Consider the following 7,307-nt stretch of genomic DNA (forward strand, 5'->3'; position numbering starts at 1 on the left):
CGGTCCTCAGAGCCTTAATGACAGCTGCTGTTAAGTAACCGGACAAGTGCAGGCTGCTGCTCGGGGGCGGGTCTGTGACACGGCGGCGCGTTGGTTCAGACCGTGGGGTCAATAACCAGCAGCTACTCGTCACGCCGGTGTTCAACTTTCTCCTGCAGCTGCTGATGAATATGGGAGTGTATATATATATATATATATATATATATATATATATATATATATATATATATATATATATATATATATATATATACACTTTTTTGGCCATGTGTGTTTACACATACACGAAATTTGACTCTGGTTACACTTTGCTCTCTTTGTACCTAATGTAAATATACAAGTATACAGTATAAGTGTAAGAGAAATGTAAAGATATATTATTGTAAATATTTAAATCCCCCCCAAAAAACATGTTAGGTATCAAATTAAACATTTAAATCATGGCTACAATAATATATCGTCCCCATGTAACCACAACTCAAACAATACATCGGGTTAAGGTGAGGGCTTAAAGGGCTACAGACAACAGAGTTTAGAAACTAAGCGTCAGCATTAACATTTAACTAATATGTACAATATAGAAATATATATATACATTGAGTTTTTTGTCCTGTTTGTGACACAAGCTTGTGCATTTTCTATCTTTAAAGTCGTCGAGTCTGTGTGTCACAAAAAAATGCCTGGAGGGAATTTCTTCAAATTTGGCACACGCGTCCACTTGGACTGGATATTAGTGCAGACAGGTGGTAAAAGTCAAGATTTGTCTCTGATATTTCAGTGATATTTGTGGCCCAGATTTGAATGTTGACTGAGTTTAACTTCGGTTAAAGGGCTGGAAAGTGTTCAAATATCCCACAAACAATCTGCTTTATTCTCCAAACATTGCTTCATTCAACATAAACCGGCCTTGGAAGACTGTTTGTGTAACAGAAAAAAAAACAGTTTATGTAACTCTTATCGCTTAAATAACACCATTCAAAGCCTTGACTTCTGTATAAGTGTATAATTGTACAGTTTTATATATTTAATAAAAACAAATGTTTTTCTTTCTGCAACTTTAATTTCTGTTAATTATGTCCCTCTGCAACGCTTTTGCTGCAGAACTGCTTCTTCTACTACTCTGACTTCCACAAACACATAACTATTATAATTATTATACATATTATTATTATTATTGTGAACAATTTCAATAATGGTGTTATAATAATGAGACAGTAATAAGCATAATTTTCACAATAATACAAATTACTTTTTGCTCTTAAAAGGAATGCTCATTACACTATATCACCACTCCAATGTGACATTTACCAGCCGTCAGTATCAGAACAAGAATTCATTTAAATCCTCTATACGAAAGTCTCTCAGCTTCATTTTTAATTTGTTACATTGCATCTTTTATTAATCTAAACACGAACAGTTATGAACATGTGTTGTTGTCAGTAATGCATATGGAAACAAGCTTTAGTGCCTCCAGCAGTTTACACTAGAGAATCATTTCTACTGCTGTTAAATGGTGACACCCCATGGCGACTTTCCCACACTGACACACCGGACTTACTCTGTCGTCCTCTAGGTGGCGCACTGACTCCAGGACCCTGCGCTCAGGTCGGTCTCTGTCCTCTCGGACGCATCACAGTCGTGTGTCTGAGATCCTTCCTCTCCACAGGTTTGTGTTGGACGGTTTCCCGGTGCTTCAAACACAATCTACTGTATGATGTGTGACCTCTTGAGATTCAGCTCCGGCTTCCTGTCTTTGATGTCGTTTGCTGACAGAGCGGCTCCTCAGTAAGACGGTGGCTGACTGGGATCAGAATCAGAATCAGAACCATTTATTTGCCGGGTATGTTACACATACGAGGACTTTGTCTTGGCGGGTGGTGCACACATTAGACACAAAACAAAGTCCTTCCTCCCTGCTGCTGTCAGGCTGCATAACAAACTTGCAGAAAACACAAAACACTTAACATCACTTCAATCACTTTGGTCACTTTAATTCAATTACATTCAACTGGTGCAATATAAATACATTTAAATACATGTCATGTCATCTGTATATATACTAATGCTATTGTGAATTATATCTTCTTTACTGTTTTATTACTGATTTACTGTATATTTATATTACTTAATTTTTATTTACTGTGTCTCTTGTGTGCACTGCTGCTGTAATCCTGCAATTTCCCCACTGCAGGATTAATAACAGATTTTCTTTTCCTATCTTATCTTACAATCAACACAGTCCATAAATAGAAACATATTACATTTACAATATAATCTAAAATAAATTGCACAGACAAACATAAAAGTACAATAAACAAGTGTATTGCAGTTGTAAGTGAAAGTGTAAGGTTAAAGTGACATGTATTTAAATATAAGGTGTGAAGGGCTGTGCAGGGGTGTCAGAGTCAGTCAGATGGAGTATTTTCCAACATACTATAATTAGAAATATGAATCTTTTGATATGTATCTTCTTACGAAGGCCACTTAAATAAATCAGGAGGTCAAGGATCCAGGTGATAGCCCGCCCCGCCCATGAATTCACACCACACACATGCCAAACCTTCACATTCTACCCGTCTAATGTTTGCACACTGAGCCGTATTAATTCCCAATCAGACTCCAGAGGTTGAGATGGTATCATCTCCATTACCAAATAAACAAGGCCTTGCCAGGTTCTGGAGGTCTCCTCTGCATTTTCTAGGCGTGTGCGACCTCTCCAAAGAGGTGCACGCTAACCCGCGGCCTCTCTGCGCTGCACCTCTGCCGGTTGTAGCTTCTCTGTTTTCAGACGAAAAATGTTTTCCATTCCTGGGCCAATGAATGCCACCTTTGTCCCTTCATCCTCCATCTTGTGTGAGAAATCCCCCACTCGCTGCACTCAGCGAGCCTGCACAAACTTAACCTCTTCCCCCTTCCACCTCACACAGGAAAAGAAACATACCGGGTCTGGGGCTTTGATTCAGGCTCAGTAATCTGGAGGTCTGGGCGAAAGCGCTGGTTTAGAGACAACTTTAAGGGGGGAAAAAAAGGTGTAATAACGACTGAAATGTGTTTGGAACAGCGTTTAGATTCATCAGATAAAAATACCTACTTTGGCTTCATTAAACAAATAACTGGTTCTGGCATCGAAGAACTTAAAAAGAGATGGCCAAAGATGGAGACTATATCGTTAGATTATTTGAAATGTGTGGTAATAAACATTCAATAAAGAGATATATATTAGTTCTAAAGCATTTTAAAGCAGCGGGAAACATTATTTGTGCAAATTACACCAATTGCTCTGCTATTTTAATAGGATTGATGCTTATTTTTCCAAATCACCCGAAGCCCCTCTGGGCCTCAACACACACCTCTTGTGTTAAACTGAATGTTTTACCACCGCAGAGACAAAGTGCCTAAAACACCTTCATTTAATCACATTTCCCGTTTCAGTTAAGCCTTAAAACCCACTACAAAGTCTTGTGTAAGACTGTCTGCATGCTGATAATGTAATACCAAGGAGAGGCATGACATGAGAACAGTACGATGTGAAACCATGAGCTCCTTATTAGAAACGCTTGTGGAGATTTAATGCACCCTTAGATCTCTCAAATGAAAGGGTGAGGGCCATAATCCCTGAGCGAGGACTTCCAATCTCTTCCCTAAAACCCCACATAGTGACACTTACACAAACACACACATGCACACACACAACCCCCCATCCATCGATCCGTCTATCCACCTATTTAACTATCGATCGATCCACCCATCCACCGATCCATCCATCCATCTATCTATCTATCTATCTATCCATCTATCTATCTATCTATCTATCTATCTATCTATGAATCATATTGGATTTTCACCTCAGGGATCTTTTAAATTACATTAAAAGGTTTTTCTGACGATCAGTCAGTGTAAAGTGTTGGTCCAGCACTTTTGGACTTTGGCAGATTTAATTGTCTGGGGACATAAATGGCTTCCACAAGATGAATACTTTTAAAGCTAATGAGAGAACTTCAAAAGGACGAAAAGCATTAGTATTTTCAACACGTGTGTGTGTATATATATATATATATATATATATATATATATATATATATATATATATATATATATATATATGGCTGGACAGCCAAACTACTGTTTTTGGTTCTCTCTCACCGCTCTCAGCAGTAGGCATCTGTTTTCAGGGGAAAAGCTCTAAAAACCCCCCTGTTCTCTACCTGCTCAGCAAATGGCAGACAGAACATAGTGGAGCATTTAGCAGCTAAAGAGACAGATATTTCCTTCAGGAGTTGATCTGCAAGTTGAGCCAAGTCTGACAAGGCAGAGCTGAGGCTAACAAACCGAGTCTAAGATGCACATTCTACGAGCAATACCCTTTTTTTTGATTTAGGTAATATCTTGGCTGTCGACCTCAGGCCAAACTTTACATTTTCTGAGCAGCAAATGCAATTCAAGCAATTTCATTCATCATTCCAGATCCATGGAATGCAATGAGCATTGCAGCCTCAAGGGGGAGCTGGCGTGGCTATTTAGCATTGTTAATTACCTGTAAACGAGTTTTTAAGTATTCACTTTTTTTCTGTTTTCAGTTTTTTCTCTCATCAAAGCTACTTCCACTCCTTTTACTGCGATAAAAGTGATGTCATTACGGTAAAAAGGCTCTTTAAGGGCGACGTTGGCGTCTTTACTTTCCTTTGATGAGTCCCTTTTGGGTAATTACAGTCAGAACTTTGACACAGTGAGTTTTTCATGAGGATTGGGATACTGCCCCCCCCCCCCCCCACCCCACCTCCTCCCTCCTCCACCCTCAGGTGGGGGCCGACTTCCCCTCCGGTCACCACGTTGTGTGTACACAGAGGACCTCGGCCGCCCCTTCTGCTGCGGTCACTGTGCCGAAACCTAGACACCTTCTAGACCCCTGGAGCCTCTGTGCAGCCCATACAGTTGTGAAAGGTCAGCCCCCCCCCCCCTCCCTCTCCCCCCCAACCCTCCTTCTCCCTCCCTCCATCACCACCCTCCTCCCGTCCCTGCCGTCTCTTCCCCTACCCCTCAAACCAACCCCTCCTCCTTCATCCCTCCTCGCTTCCACACCCTTCCTCAACCCCCCATCCTCACCGTGCAGCTATCCCACCGCTCTGCCATCTCGCAGCATTCCGCGGGCCGTGCACACAGAGGCCTATTGTGTGTGCCGGGGAGGCGGCAGCGTACAGTCGGAGCGCCGGAGAAAAAAGGATGTGTGGAGCTGAAATGAACACAGCTGTACGTTGATACAGACCCCGCAGTTGAAGTTGCACCGGTTCCCGGTGACATTAATGCAACGTGGTTTTAAAAGAGAGCGGTGGAAGATGAATGCTGATTGATTGCTTCGCGGCTCTCAGCTGTGCTCTCTTGTTGAGATTGTATGTCTTTCGCTATAGAAAGTGTCAGTAAATTCTTTAGCATCTCTGGAGTCATCATCTGTGATCATTCCCCCTCAGTGTTGCCTCCGACGAGGTGCAATCAACTGGTCTTTGTCTCTTTTTACTTTCTCGCATCTGTGATGTCAGAGTGGTTTGGTTTCTTAGCTATTTTTACTATTTCACTGCACTGAAGTCTTTTCTCTTTTTTTTCAAGAGGAGCTGTAAAAGCCTAAGTTAACATGTGCGGTAGAATAGGCTCTCATTCATTCCCCGAGTTAAAGCCCCTTCCAACCGAAACGGCAACTTCTTCTTTCTTTTTTACGCGACACAGCAACAATGATTTGACCCCGGCACAGCAAACTTAACACAACATGTCACTGTATACCGCCGCTGTTGTCTAAACGCCACAGATTATGTATTCAGCTGGGTAACTGGCTGTTGAAATTCCTGAAATGTTTTCGTTACCGCTGTGTTGTTTTGTCCCAGTAAACTTGAGATCACGAAAAACCACAAGATCCACCTGAAGATCCACCAGAAGATCCATGACCTTCATCTAGGTCAGGACGTTTCATCAAGGACAGACAGTGTAAATCAGCCTTGCGGCTGTAATAAGGTGCATTCACATTTTAATTTAACGTCTTCATCAATGTACGTTGGCCCTCTCGAACAAATAAAAAAACTTGAAACATACGAAAACCAGGATAAAGTCGGCCGTGCCGACCTTCGAGCTATGACGATCCCTCGTGATAGTCAGAGGAAGAGGACACAACACAATAAAGAAGAAGACGCCTTTTGGTTTCAGCGATCTGATCGGAGCCGACGTTGGATCAGTCCTCCCTAAACACAATGCCAATGTACCAAAGAGTTGGTAGATCTGATAGACGGGAGCTTCACATCTTTCTTTCCTGCATGTGGAATGAGGGGGGCTGTCTGGAGGGCCGTGACCCTGGAATTACTGCGCCTCTCCTCATGACAAAGACCCCCTTTCAAGCCCACTCACCTGGGCTATCGAGAGAGAGGTACAGGATAAAGATCACACCGGCGTTTCATCCCCCGTCTGGCTCGCCCTCACAATAGATACCTCTGGCGTGTATGTGCTATTTCGTCAGGAATTTACTGTGAAGGTAAATAAATCTGGCTGCATATCTACTGGACAATTAAGTTGTGATATGCAGACATATTGTTTAACTTCTGAATACAGAAAATGTTAATCCTCTCTCGTGTGGAACATGCTTGTGTGTGATTGTTCTTTTCGCTGGATCTCACAGCCTCTTGCCAGCGGTCTTTGTCCCAACAGACAAGGCCTTTAGAAAGTTTGACTGCCATGTGAACGTGACATAACTGCCTTGTTGATTGGTCAGCTCAACACTTTGAGGTTGTCTAAAGTCTGCGGATTAATCCGTAATCCAGGAGACTAGACCGGAACAAACAACCCCACTGACCCATTGTTGAGTTCCCACAACCTGAGAGTTTAACTGCACACGGGCTCCTCATTATTCTGGAAAATAAGCATCTATGTTCTTGGTCCTTGCCAGACTATTTGAGACCGCTTTGATGAAAATGAAATGTATTCTAGCAGAGGAAAAAAAGAAAAAGTCAAAAGCCACAATGTTCATTTGATCAAGTGGGAGAGGATTTAAGTTTAGTTACACAGTAGTGAGATGAAAACTTTAATCGCACAATGCTTTTGTGGATTTCACTCATATTTACTGGCAAAAAAAACAGACTTTGCAAGTAATTATTCTTTTTTTAAAAATTTTAGGTTTGTGCTAACTTACTTACTGTTGCTTACTGTTGGTTCATAATAGTTCATCTATTGTAAGAAAAGTCTGCCGCAGGACTGGAAAGACCAGTTCAGAGCAGGTCTTGAAAAGTTATCTTCTAATTATTTGATGAAGCCAATAGTAGTTGGTCTATATT

This window comes from Clinocottus analis, unplaced genomic scaffold (genome assembly GCF_023055335.1).
Source record: "Clinocottus analis isolate CAN_PGR_092001 unplaced genomic scaffold, fCliAna1.0.p SCAF_4, whole genome shotgun sequence".
NCBI classification, from domain to species: Eukaryota; Metazoa; Chordata; class Actinopteri; order Perciformes; family Cottidae; genus Clinocottus; species Clinocottus analis.